A 14,066-nucleotide genomic window follows, 5' to 3' on the forward strand; every position below is an offset into this window, starting at 1 on the left:
CTAGTCCAGTCTCTCCTGCTCAAAAAGCGGGATTAGGCAGAAGAGGTTGCTCACAACTTTGCCTGAGCAAAAGTGTTTTAAGCATCTCCAGGGATGGAGACTCCACAATTTCTCTGGACCAGTCCAGAGGAGAACTTCTTAAGTTATTGTTTTCAGTGGGAAGGTAGGGACAGAAACAAGCGATCCCAAAACTTCAAACTCATCCCCACAGCGGTCCAGAGCAGCTCGAGACCAGGCTCCTGCCTTCCCAGGGCCAGGCTCTTCTCTCTGCCAGGCACCCACCAGCCGGGCACTGCCCTGCCCGGCGGCCCCGAGCGCTTCAGGCGCCGGCCCGGCCAACGCCTCGCTCTGCGCGGGCGCCGCTTCCAAAATCACTACCCAAGAGACACAGCAATCAAAGCAGAGGGACTGCACTCCCAGCTTTTCTTACCTGCAGGCACACACAGCACAGCACGTTGGACATAAAAGCCACAGGGTTAGTCCTGCCAGAGGCGTCCGGCACACCCACGGCGACCGAAGGAAAACAGGGAGCCTGGGAACACGGAGTAAAAGACACCTTAATTAGGACTACACTGAGCACTAGCCAGGTCATTCCCACAGACAGCTTCACCGTCCAGTCACACAAAAAGCACTGACCTACCAGGGCCCCAGTTAGGATGGCTCCTGACGCTGACACCTCCCTTTGCCCCGGGGGATCAAGAAGAACATCCCTGGGAAGAAGTCACCCCCAACAACAAAAAGGCAAAATTAGTGAAGCACGGGGTCCTCTTCTGACTAGATTGCCACCAGCATTCAATAGCAAATGCCACGACTATTCTGTTACAGACGAGAAAACCCTGTTCTCCCAAACAAACAGCGAGGAGATTTATGGGCACGCCTGGAAATTTCCTGGGAGGAACTTTTTGTAACTAAGGAGCAGGTGCTGTCTTGAGTTGAAGGCGTCAATTTGACAGACACTTAGCACAGCAAACTCTTCAGCAGAGCAATTAATTGCTGCCTATTTGAACAGCAGGGGAGAGAAAATGACAGTCGAAGGGAAGACAAGAAAAGCAGAACTGCAATCAGCAGCCTTTTCTTCCATCTCTCCCGAGAAGGTCTAGTTTGTCTGTTCTAATAATTCTATGCCCTTTTCTACAGGAAACTTAGACCAAGGCTGAAAAAACAACTAGAAAACACGGAGAGAAGCTTTTTAGAATTTCACGTGATTTTCCCAAACCGATCCCAGAAAAGCAGAACTCGGTAGAATGTACTCACCTCGAGGCCTTTGGTCTTTTTTTCCATAAGCTTCGTCACCTGATTGAAAAAGCAGAGTAGACTCGGTATTTAGGCTCACAACAGGAAAACTTCCCCGTCGTTTCCTCAAAGAAACTACATTAATCTGCACAGCTGCAGGCGCGTCTCCAGCTGTTAAAGCCTTTCAGCTTTTCAGAGGGTGAGAATGCCCTGCTAGGGAAGGCTGAAAAATGCTCGGAGCCTGCACAGGTCAAAGAGCCCCTTGATTTTGTCTGTGTTCCAGTCCCTGGCTAAAGAAACGGCAGAACAAGCGCAGCTGTTGCTTGCCTTTTCCCTCAGAGGTTTTGCCAGGCGCCGGGCCAGCCCGGGCGCTCCGGGGGAAGGCCGGCAGCGCCCAAACCCCGCCGCTTTCCCGGGGGCGTCGCTTGCGAGAGCGCCCCCGAGCGCCGGGCCCCGCCTCACAGTCGCCGCCTGGCGGACACGGCCGGGAGCGGCACTGCAGCCGCGCGCGGCGCCGCAGCCGCGCGCCCCCCCCCACCCCTTGGCGAGACCCGCGGCGCCTTTCGCGAGTACGGGCCTTTGTTCCCTAAAACCTGCCCTTGCCTAGGAAAAGCTGAGCAATTCACAGAGTTGCTGTTTCCAGCCCAGCTTCCCAAAGGATTTCTCTCTCCCGGCAGCACAGACAGGGGCCCCGAGGCAGCGCAGACCCTCCCCGCGGGGGAGGGGGGGGCGCAATGCCAGGGCACATCCGAACCCGGCCCTGCGGCGGCACGCAGGTGCAAGTTTCTCCGCAGAGGCGAGAAACTTGCCTGTCGCTTCCCCTGCCTGCGGTCGCCGATGGCCGCGGGAGAGGCAGAAGAGCGGCCGCGCCCCCCCGCCGCGCCCCCCCACCGCCGCGCCCCCCCCCAGCGCCCAGGTTACCCCGGGGACGATCTCCGTCGGATCTGCCGCCGTGGGTCGCTTCCAGGGGGGGGAAGGCGGCGGCGCAGCCCCGACAGCATCTCCAGGCCACGGCGGGACCGAGCGGGGCGGGGACGGGGGCGGGAGCGGGAGCGGAGCGGAGCGGAGCGGAAAGGGGGCGGTGCCTGGGCTTCTCGCGGCGACCGCCGTGCTCCGCGGCGCCGAGAGGGGGCTGCCGTCGCCGGTGCCTGCCGCCGCCCACGAACCTGCCGCACGCGCCCGGCGCCGCCGAGCGCCCCGCCTTGTCCCCACAGCGGGAAGCGGCGCGGCGAGACGGCGCTGCGGGCGCGGGGCGGGGGTCCGGGTGGCGGCGGAGGTCAGGCAACAGGATAAACGCCTCTCTAAAGCGAGGGGGCCTCTCGCCGCCATCTTTAGAGTGGCCTCGGCTAAGTTCCGGTTTTGGCGGCGCCATCTTGAGTGTGGCCACGGGGCGGACTTCCGGGCCGGGGCCGCCATCTTTAGTGTGGTCGTTCCGGTCCTGGTGGCGCCATCTTTACTGTGGGCTTGGCGAGCTTCCGGGCCGGGGCCGCCATCTTTAGCGTGGTCGTTCCGGTCCTGGCGGCGCCATCTTTACTGTGGGCTTGGCGGACTGCCGCGCCGGGGCTTTGGAGGACTTCCGGTCGCTCTCTACTTCCGGGGACCGGGTTTACCCAAATTAGCGTCCCTCCTCGCTAATTTCTGCGCTTTCACCCCAAAAAATCTTCATGTTATTCCCCCCACACACACCCCGGGAGGGACGGGAGACCGCGAGTCCCGCCCTGCCGCCGGAACCGGCCCTTAACTCGACCAGGGAGCGCTGCACGGGCCGAGAACCACCGCGCATGCGTCGCCGGTCCCTCTCCTGGCTGCCCTCAGTTACCACGTGATCGCCGGCGTCTTGCCAACGACTGCGCACGCGCCGGCGTCGCCACCTTGGCTCCCCCCCCCACCCCGCCGCCCGACCGCCCGGCTTCGCTTTCTTACTGCGGCTCCCCCTCCACTTTTTCGGCTCCCTGGGGTTCCCTCACCCACATTTTGGGGTCCCCTTCTCACATTTGAGAGGTGATGACCCCGCAATTTACGGTTCCGGGGGGGAGGGAGAAGAGGAAATGGGGTGCCCAAAAAGGGTGTTTTTTTTTTTTCTTTTCTCTTTTATTTCATAATCATTTTAATTCCTTTTTAGTTTTTTTGCCTCTTTTTTTTTATTTTCTTTTGTTTTTTATATTTCCAGGTGGCGGCGGAGGTCAAGCAACAAGATAGAGTGGTCCCGCCCACTCGCAGGACCCCCACACCTCCACACCACCCCCCAACTTCAGCCGCTCTCACCGCGGCGTCTTCCCGCGCCGGCGCTGCCGTCCCGCGCGACGCCTCTTCCGCTCTCTTCTCCGACGGCTTCTGCCAGGGCGGGAGGAGGCAGGTGGGCCCGAGAAACACCAGCTCCTCCCTACCAAGGCAACCCGGACCCCACGCCCCCGGAGGCACATCTCCAAGACCCTCCCCGCCCACCCACAGGCCCCCCCACTTCCCCCCACAAAACTCTCCAAGCTTCACTTGGACTCACCACGGCGACGCACGGCGCAGTCCCACCCGCTGCGGGGAGCCGGGCCCTCTGGGCAAAGGCAGCTGGGCACGCGAAGCAGCGGCCAAAGAGGCTGCCGCCCTGCTTACAGGGGGCTCCGGCCGCTGCCTGGACCACAAAGGGCCTGGGACACCAGGGCACTGACCCCGACTTACAGGGGGGCCCTGGGCCCAAAGGCCTACGGAGGCTCCTTCTCTCCGCTTCGGGGGGCACCTGACCCGCTCCCCGCTAACGGGGCGGTCGCCCCGCACAGGCTGCCAGCTGAGGGAGCGCAAAGGCTCCCAGACCCGGACCCTGCTTACAGGCGGGTCCACACCCAGGGAGCCACGGAGCTCGGCCTTCCCCCGCGGCATCAAGTACCTGGCTCAAGGGCCAGGCACTGGGGCTCGTGGCCTAAGGCCCTGAGCTGGGCCCCGAGGGCAGGGAGGGCACACGCCCAGCCCCACGCCCGTGAGAGGCCGGGGGACCCCGCGGGACACCCGCCTGATTACAGGGGGTCCCTCCAACCGCCCGCCGAGCAGGGGGGACGCACAAAGCCCCACTTAGGGGGCCGCCCCCCCCGAGGCCCGGCACTCCCAGCAACGGCCTCGCGGCCTAAGGCCGGCAGGGACAGGGCCCCAGCCCCGAGGACGGGGGGGGGGCCCACGCTGGCACATCGCCAGCAGGACCGGCGGCCCCGCGGCGCCACTAACGGGCTTCGCTCCGTCCTCGGGAACAGGGGGCGAGCCCGAGGCTCTCCTCTCCTGCTCGGCAGCGGGGCTGACTCCCCACGGGTTGGCACACAGAGCCCCTCTTTCCCTCCTGGGAAGTCTAAGCTACGCTGCCTACATCTCTACGGGGGCTACAGGAGGGACCAGCTCGCTCGCTCGCTCACTCACACCGACGGGACAAGGACACAAAGGGGGAACGTCCCAGAAGAGGGAGCAAGCTCTGTGCGCCAAGCCGTGGGGAGCCGGCCCTGCCGCCGAGCAGGGGAGGAGAGCCTCGGGCTCGCCCCCTGTTCCCGAGGACGGAGAGAAGCCCGTTAGTGGCCCCGGGCTGCGCGCGGGCCAGAAGGGCCTCGGCGTGCTGAGGGGCAAGGGACACAGGCCGTGACACACCCCGACTATGGGGGGTCACTCTGGCCAGGGGCCGCCAGCAGGCACCAAAGGTGCCAAGGGAAAAAGCCCTGCCCCGCTTACGGGGCGGGCGGGCCGGGGGTCGGGAGAGCTCCGTGTCCCCCCTCGGGCGCGGAGGCGGGCACTCTCGCCCTCCTTACAGGGCGGTTGCCCCTCTCTCCGGGCAGCCACAGGAGCGCGATGGCAAAAGGCCAACGCCAAGCAAAGCAAAGGACCCAGCCCTGCTTACAGGGAGGTCCGCCCAGCGCCAAGCCGGCCGGCGCAGCCGGAAGCTGCCCGCCGGACTCTTTGGGATCCCTGCCCCGGGGATGCCAAGGGAGGGGCCTTTGCCCAGAGGGCCTTTCTCCCGCCCCCTCTTGAGCGCGAAGCCGACGCTCTTCTTCCTCGCTCTTGCCTCGCCGTCCCGCTCCACGGCTCTGCTTTCTTCTCGGAGGGCTCCTGCCAAGGCAGGAGGACGCAGCTCGGACTCAGAAGCTCCGAGTCCTTGCACCGAAGGAAAGCAGGACCCAGGGGCAGCTGCCCCAGCCACCACCCGCCCGCCCACTCGCAGGACCCCCACACCTCCACACCACCCCCCAACTTCAGCCGCTCTCACCGCGGCGTCTTCCCGCGCCGGCGCTGCCGTCCCGCGCGACGCCTCTTCCGCTCTCTTCTCCGACGGCTTCTGCCAGGGCGGGAGGAGGCAGGTGGGCCCGAGAAACACCAGCTCCTCCCTACCAAGGCAACCCGGACCCCACGCCCCCGGAGGCACATCTCCAAGACCCTCCCCGCCCACCCACAGGCCCCCCCACTTCCCCCCACAAAACTCTCCAAGCTTCACTTGGACTCACCACGGCGACGCACGGCGCAGTCCCACCCGCTGCGGGGAGCCGGGCCCTCTGGGCAAAGGCAGCTGGGCACGCGAAGCAGCGGCCAAAGAGGCTGCCGCCCTGCTTACAGGGGGCTCCGGCCGCTGCCTGGACCACAAAGGGCCTGGGACACCAGGGCACTGACCCCGACTTACAGGGGGGCCCTGGGCCCAAAGGCCTACGGAGGCTCCTTCTCTCCGCTTCGGGGGGCACCTGACCCGCTCCCCGCTAACGGGGCGGTCGCCCCGCACAGGCTGCCAGCTGAGGGAGCGCAAAGGCTCCCAGACCCGGACCCTGCTTACAGGCGGGTCCACACCCAGGGAGCCACGGAGCTCGGCCTTCCCCCGCGGCATCAAGTACCTGGCTCAAGGGCCAGGCACTGGGGCTCGTGGCCTAAGGCCCTGAGCTGGGCCCCGAGGGCAGGGAGGGCACACGCCCAGCCCCACGCCCGTGAGAGGCCGGGGGACCCCGCGGGACACCCGCCTGATTACAGGGGGTCCCTCCAACCGCCCGCCGAGCAGGGGGGACGCACAAAGCCCCACTTAGGGGGCCGCCCCCCCCGAGGCCCGGCACTCCCAGCAACGGCCTCGCGGCCTAAGGCCGGCAGGGACAGGGCCCCAGCCCCGAGGACGGGGGGGGGGCCCACGCTGGCACATCGCCAGCAGGACCGGCGGCCCCGCGGCGCCACTAACGGGCTTCGCTCCGTCCTCGGGAACAGGGGGCGAGCCCGAGGCTCTCCTCTCCTGCTCGGCAGCGGGGCTGACTCCCCACGGGTTGGCACACAGAGCCCCTCTTTCCCTCCTGGGAAGTCTAAGCTACGCTGCCTACATCTCTACGGGGGCTACAGGAGGGACCAGCTCGCTCGCTCGCTCACTCACACCGACGGGACAAGGACACAAAGGGGGAACGTCCCAGAAGAGGGAGCAAGCTCTGTGCGCCAAGCCGTGGGGAGCCGGCCCTGCCGCCGAGCAGGGGAGGAGAGCCTCGGGCTCGCCCCCTGTTCCCGAGGACGGAGAGAAGCCCGTTAGTGGCCCCGGGCTGCGCGCGGGCCAGAAGGGCCTCGGCGTGCTGAGGGGCAAGGGACACAGGCCGTGACACACCCCGACTACGGGGGGTCACTCTGGCCAGGGGCCGCCAGCAGGCACCAAAGGTGCCAAGGGAAAAAGCCCTGCCCCGCTTACGGGGCGGGCGGGCCGGGGGTCGGGAGAGCTCCGTGTCCCCCCTCGGGCGCGGAGGCGGGCACTCTCGCCCTCCTTACAGGGCGGTTGCCCCTCTCTCCGGGCAGCCACAGGAGCGCGATGGCAAAAGGCCAACGCCAAGCAAAGCAAAGGACCCAGCCCTGCTTACAGGGAGGTCCGCCCAGCGCCAAGCCGGCCGGCGCAGCCGGAAGCTGCCCGCCGGACTCTTTGGGATCCCTGCCCCGGGGATGCCAAGGGAGGGGCCTTTGCCCAGAGGGCCTTTCTCCCGCCCCCTCTTGAGCGCGAAGCCGACGCTCTTCTTCCTCGCTCTTGCCTCGCCGTCCCGCTCCACGGCTCTGCTTTCTTCTCGGAGGGCTCCTGCCAAGGCAGGAGGACGCAGCTCGGACTCAGAAGCTCCGAGTCCTTGCACCGAAGGAAAGCAGGACCCAGGGGCAGCTGCCCCAGCCACCACCCGCCCGCCCACTCGCAGGACCCCCACACCTCCACACCACCCCCCAACTTCAGCCGCTCTCACCGCGGCGTCTTCCCGCGCCGGCGCTGCCGTCCCGCGCGACGCCTCTTCCGCTCTCTTCTCCGACGGCTTCTGCCAGGGCGGGAGGAGGCAGGTGGGCCCGAGAAACACCAGCTCCTCCCTACCAAGGCAACCCGGACCCCACGCCCCCGGAGGCACATCTCCAAGACCCTCCCCGCCCACCCACAGGCCCCCCCACTTCCCCCCACAAAACTCTCCAAGCTTCACTTGGACTCACCACGGCGACGCACGGCGCAGTCCCACCCGCTGCGGGGAGCCGGGCCCTCTGGGCAAAGGCAGCTGGGCACGCGAAGCAGCGGCCAAAGAGGCTGCCGCCCTGCTTACAGGGGGCTCCGGCCGCTGCCTGGACCACAAAGGGCCTGGGACACCAGGGCACTGACCCCGACTTACAGGGGGGCCCTGGGCCCAAAGGCCTACGGAGGCTCCTTCTCTCCGCTTCGGGGGGCACCTGACCCGCTCCCCGCTAACGGGGCGGTCGCCCCGCACAGGCTGCCAGCTGAGGGAGCGCAAAGGCTCCCAGACCCGGACCCTGCTTACAGGCGGGTCCACACCCAGGGAGCCACGGAGCTCGGCCTTCCCCCGCGGCATCAAGTACCTGGCTCAAGGGCCAGGCACTGGGGCTCGTGGCCTAAGGCCCTGAGCTGGGCCCCGAGGGCAGGGAGGGCACACGCCCAGCCCCACGCCCGTGAGAGGCCGGGGGACCCCGCGGGACACCCGCCTGATTACAGGGGGTCCCTCCAACCGCCCGCCGAGCAGGGGGGACGCACAAAGCCCCACTTAGGGGGCCGCCCCCCCCGAGGCCCGGCACTCCCAGCAACGGCCTCGCGGCCTAAGGCCGGCAGGGACAGGGCCCCAGCCCCGAGGACGGGGGGGGGGCCCACGCTGGCACATCGCCAGCAGGACCGGCGGCCCCGCGGCGCCACTAACGGGCTTCGCTCCGTCCTCGGGAACAGGGGGCGAGCCCGAGGCTCTCCTCTCCTGCTCGGCAGCGGGGCTGACTCCCCACGGGTTGGCACACAGAGCCCCTCTTTCCCTCCTGGGAAGTCTAAGCTACGCTGCCTACATCTCTACGGGGGCTACAGGAGGGACCAGCTCGCTCGCTCGCTCACTCACACCGACGGGACAAGGACACAAAGGGGGAACGTCCCAGAAGAGGGAGCAAGCTCTGTGCGCCAAGCCGTGGGGAGCCGGCCCTGCCGCCGAGCAGGGGAGGAGAGCCTCGGGCTCGCCCCCTGTTCCCGAGGACGGAGAGAAGCCCGTTAGTGGCCCCGGGCTGCGCGCGGGCCAGAAGGGCCTCGGCGTGCTGAGGGGCAAGGGACACAGGCCGTGACACACCCCGACTACGGGGGGTCACTCTGGCCAGGGGCCGCCAGCAGGCACCAAAGGTGCCAAGGGAAAAAGCCCTGCCCCGCTTACGGGGCGGGCGGGCCGGGGGTCGGGAGAGCTCCGTGTCCCCCCTCGGGCGCGGAGGCGGGCACTCTCGCCCTCCTTACAGGGCGGTTGCCCCTCTCTCCGGGCAGCCACAGGAGCGCGATGGCAAAAGGCCAACGCCAAGCAAAGCAAAGGACCCAGCCCTGCTTACAGGGAGGTCCGCCCAGCGCCAAGCCGGCCGGCGCAGCCGGAAGCTGCCCGCCGGACTCTTTGGGATCCCTGCCCCGGGGATGCCAAGGGAGGGGCCTTTGCCCAGAGGGCCTTTCTCCCGCCCCCTCTTGAGCGCGAAGCCGACGCTCTTCTTCCTCGCTCTTGCCTCGCCGTCCCGCTCCACGGCTCTGCTTTCTTCTCGGAGGGCTCCTGCCAAGGCAGGAGGACGCAGCTCGGACTCAGAAGCTCCGAGTCCTTGCACCGAAGGAAAGCAGGACCCAGGGGCAGCTGCCCCAGCCACCACCCGCCCGCCCACTCGCAGGACCCCCACACCTCCACACCACCCCCCAACTTCAGCCGCTCTCACCGCGGCGTCTTCCCGCGCCGGCGCTGCCGTCCCGCGCGACGCCTCTTCCGCTCTCTTCTCCGACGGCTTCTGCCAGGGCGGGAGGAGGCAGGTGGGCCCGAGAAACACCAGCTCCTCCCTACCAAGGCAACCCGGACCCCACGCCCCCGGAGGCACATCTCCAAGACCCTCCCCGCCCACCCACAGGCCCCCCCACTTCCCCCCACAAAACTCTCCAAGCTTCACTTGGACTCACCACGGCGACGCACGGCGCAGTCCCACCCGCTGCGGGGAGCCGGGCCCTCTGGGCAAAGGCAGCTGGGCACGCGAAGCAGCGGCCAAAGAGGCTGCCGCCCTGCTTACAGGGGGCTCCGGCCGCTGCCTGGACCACAAAGGGCCTGGGACACCAGGGCACTGACCCCGACTTACAGGGGGGCCCTGGGCCCAAAGGCCTACGGAGGCTCCTTCTCTCCGCTTCGGGGGGCACCTGACCCGCTCCCCGCTAACGGGGCGGTCGCCCCGCACAGGCTGCCAGCTGAGGGAGCGCAAAGGCTCCCAGACCCGGACCCTGCTTACAGGCGGGTCCACACCCAGGGAGCCACGGAGCTCGGCCTTCCCCCGCGGCATCAAGTACCTGGCTCAAGGGCCAGGCACTGGGGCTCGTGGCCTAAGGCCCTGAGCTGGGCCCCGAGGGCAGGGAGGGCACACGCCCAGCCCCACGCCCGTGAGAGGCCGGGGGACCCCGCGGGACACCCGCCTGATTACAGGGGGTCCCTCCAACCGCCCGCCGAGCAGGGGGGACGCACAAAGCCCCACTTAGGGGGCCGCCCCCCCCGAGGCCCGGCACTCCCAGCAACGGCCTCGCGGCCTAAGGCCGGCAGGGACAGGGCCCCAGCCCCGAGGACGGGGGGGGGGCCCACGCTGGCACATCGCCAGCAGGACCGGCGGCCCCGCGGCGCCACTAACGGGCTTCGCTCCGTCCTCGGGAACAGGGGGCGAGCCCGAGGCTCTCCTCTCCTGCTCGGCAGCGGGGCTGACTCCCCACGGGTTGGCACACAGAGCCCCTCTTTCCCTCCTGGGAAGTCTAAGCTACGCTGCCTACATCTCTACGGGGGCTACAGGAGGGACCAGCTCGCTCGCTCGCTCACTCACACCGACGGGACAAGGACACAAAGGGGGAACGTCCCAGAAGAGGGAGCAAGCTCTGTGCGCCAAGCCGTGGGGAGCCGGCCCTGCCGCCGAGCAGGGGAGGAGAGCCTCGGGCTCGCCCCCTGTTCCCGAGGACGGAGAGAAGCCCGTTAGTGGCCCCGGGCTGCGCGCGGGCCAGAAGGGCCTCGGCGTGCTGAGGGGCAAGGGACACAGGCCGTGACACACCCCGACTACGGGGGGTCACTCTGGCCAGGGGCCGCCAGCAGGCACCAAAGGTGCCAAGGGAAAAAGCCCTGCCCCGCTTACGGGGCGGGCGGGCCGGGGGTCGGGAGAGCTCCGTGTCCCCCCTCGGGCGCGGAGGCGGGCACTCTCGCCCTCCTTACAGGGCGGTTGCCCCTCTCTCCGGGCAGCCACAGGAGCGCGATGGCAAAAGGCCAACGCCAAGCAAAGCAAAGGACCCAGCCCTGCTTACAGGGAGGTCCGCCCAGCGCCAAGCCGGCCGGCGCAGCCGGAAGCTGCCCGCCGGACTCTTTGGGATCCCTGCCCCGGGGATGCCAAGGGAGGGGCCTTTGCCCAGAGGGCCTTTCTCCCGCCCCCTCTTGAGCGCGAAGCCGACGCTCTTCTTCCTCGCTCTTGCCTCGCCGTCCCGCTCCACGGCTCTGCTTTCTTCTCGGAGGGCTCCTGCCAAGGCAGGAGGACGCAGCTCGGACTCAGAAGCTCCGAGTCCTTGCACCGAAGGAAAGCAGGACCCAGGGGCAGCTGCCCCAGCCACCACCCGCCCGCCCACTCGCAGGACCCCCACACCTCCACACCACCCCCCAACTTCAGCCGCTCTCACCGCGGCGTCTTCCCGCGCCGGCGCTGCCGTCCCGCGCGACGCCTCTTCCGCTCTCTTCTCCGACGGCTTCTGCCAGGGCGGGAGGAGGCAGGTGGGCCCGAGAAACACCAGCTCCTCCCTACCAAGGCAACCCGGACCCCACGCCCCCGGAGGCACATCTCCAAGACCCTCCCCGCCCACCCACAGGCCCCCCCACTTCCCCCCACAAAACTCTCCAAGCTTCACTTGGACTCACCACGGCGACGCACGGCGCAGTCCCACCCGCTGCGGGGAGCCGGGCCCTCTGGGCAAAGGCAGCTGGGCACGCGAAGCAGCGGCCAAAGAGGCTGCCGCCCTGCTTACAGGGGGCTCCGGCCGCTGCCTGGACCACAAAGGGCCTGGGACACCAGGGCACTGACCCCGACTTACAGGGGGGCCCTGGGCCCAAAGGCCTACGGAGGCTCCTTCTCTCCGCTTCGGGGGGCACCTGACCCGCTCCCCGCTAACGGGGCGGTCGCCCCGCACAGGCTGCCAGCTGAGGGAGCGCAAAGGCTCCCAGACCCGGACCCTGCTTACAGGCGGGTCCACACCCAGGGAGCCACGGAGCTCGGCCTTCCCCCGCGGCATCAAGTACCTGGCTCAAGGGCCAGGCACTGGGGCTCGTGGCCTAAGGCCCTGAGCTGGGCCCCGAGGGCAGGGAGGGCACACGCCCAGCCCCACGCCCGTGAGAGGCCGGGGGACCCCGCGGGACACCCGCCTGATTACAGGGGGTCCCTCCAACCGCCCGCCGAGCAGGGGGGACGCACAAAGCCCCACTTAGGGGGCCGCCCCCCCCGAGGCCCGGCACTCCCAGCAACGGCCTCGCGGCCTAAGGCCGGCAGGGACAGGGCCCCAGCCCCGAGGACGGGGGGGGGCCCACGCTGGCACATCGCCAGCAGGACCGGCGGCCCCGCGGCGCCACTAACGGGCTTCGCTCCGTCCTCGGGAACAGGGGGCGAGCCCGAGGCTCTCCTCTCCTGCTCGGCAGCGGGGCTGACTCCCCACGGGTTGGCACACAGAGCCCCTCTTTCCCTCCTGGGAAGTCTAAGCTACGCTGCCTACATCTCTACGGGGGCTACAGGAGGGACCAGCTCGCTCGCTCGCTCACTCACACCGACGGGACAAGGACACAAAGGGGGAACGTCCCAGAAGAGGGAGCAAGCTCTGTGCGCCAAGCCGTGGGGAGCCGGCCCTGCCGCCGAGCAGGGGAGGAGAGCCTCGGGCTCGCCCCCTGTTCCCGAGGACGGAGAGAAGCCCGTTAGTGGCCCCGGGCTGCGCGCGGGCCAGAAGGGCCTCGGCGTGCTGAGGGGCAAGGGACACAGGCCGTGACACACCCCGACTACGGGGGGTCACTCTGGCCAGGGGCCGCCAGCAGGCACCAAAGGTGCCAAGGGAAAAAGCCCTGCCCCGCTTACGGGGCGGGCGGGCCGGGGGTCGGGAGAGCTCCGTGTCCCCCCTCGGGCGCGGAGGCGGGCACTCTCGCCCTCCTTACAGGGCGGTTGCCCCTCTCTCCGGGCAGCCACAGGAGCGCGATGGCAAAAGGCCAACGCCAAGCAAAGCAAAGGACCCAGCCCTGCTTACAGGGAGGTCCGCCCAGCGCCAAGCCGGCCGGCGCAGCCGGAAGCTGCCCGCCGGACTCTTTGGGATCCCTGCCCCGGGGATGCCAAGGGAGGGGCCTTTGCCCAGAGGGCCTTTCTCCCGCCCCCTCTTGAGCGCGAAGCCGACGCTCTTCTTCCTCGCTCTTGCCTCGCCGTCCCGCTCCACGGCTCTGCTTTCTTCTCGGAGGGCTCCTGCCAAGGCAGGAGGACGCAGCTCGGACTCAGAAGCTCCGAGTCCTTGCACCGAAGGAAAGCAGGACCCAGGGGCAGCTGCCCCAGCCACCACCCGCCCGCCCACTCGCAGGACCCCCACACCTCCACACCACCCCCCAACTTCAGCCGCTCTCACCGCGGCGTCTTCCCGCGCCGGCGCTGCCGTCCCGCGCGACGCCTCTTCCGCTCTCTTCTCCGACGGCTTCTGCCAGGGCGGGAGGAGGCAGGTGGGCCCGAGAAACACCAGCTCCTCCCTACCAAGGCAACCCGGACCCCACGCCCCCGGAGGCACATCTCCAAGACCCTCCCCGCCCACCCACAGGCCCCCCCACTTCCCCCCACAAAACTCTCCAAGCTTCACTTGGACTCACCACGGCGACGCACGGCGCAGTCCCACCCGCTGCGGGGAGCCGGGCCCTCTGGGCAAAGGCAGCTGGGCACGCGAAGCAGCGGCCAAAGAGGCTGCCGCCCTGCTTACAGGGGGCTCCGGCCGCTGCCTGGACCACAAAGGGCCTGGGACACCAGGGCACTGACCCCGACTTACAGGGGGGCCCTGGGCCCAAAGGCCTACGGAGGCTCCTTCTCTCCGCTTCGGGGGGCACCTGACCCGCTCCCCGCTAACGGGGCGGTCGCCCCGCACAGGCTGCCAGCTGAGGGAGCGCAAAGGCTCCCAGACCCGGACCCTGCTTACAGGCGGGTCCACACCCAGGGAGCCACGGAGCTCGGCCTTCCCCCGCGGCATCAAGTACCTGGCTCAAGGGCCAGGCACTGGGGCTCGTGGCCTAAGGCCCTGAGCTGGGCCCCGAGGGCAGGGAGGGCACACGCCCAGCCCCACGCCCGTGAGAGGCCGGGGGACCCCGCGGGACACCCGCCTG

This window comes from Pseudopipra pipra, unplaced genomic scaffold, assembly GCF_036250125.1.
Source record: "Pseudopipra pipra isolate bDixPip1 unplaced genomic scaffold, bDixPip1.hap1 HAP1_SCAFFOLD_55, whole genome shotgun sequence".
Taxonomy (NCBI): Eukaryota; Metazoa; Chordata; class Aves; order Passeriformes; family Pipridae; genus Pseudopipra; species Pseudopipra pipra.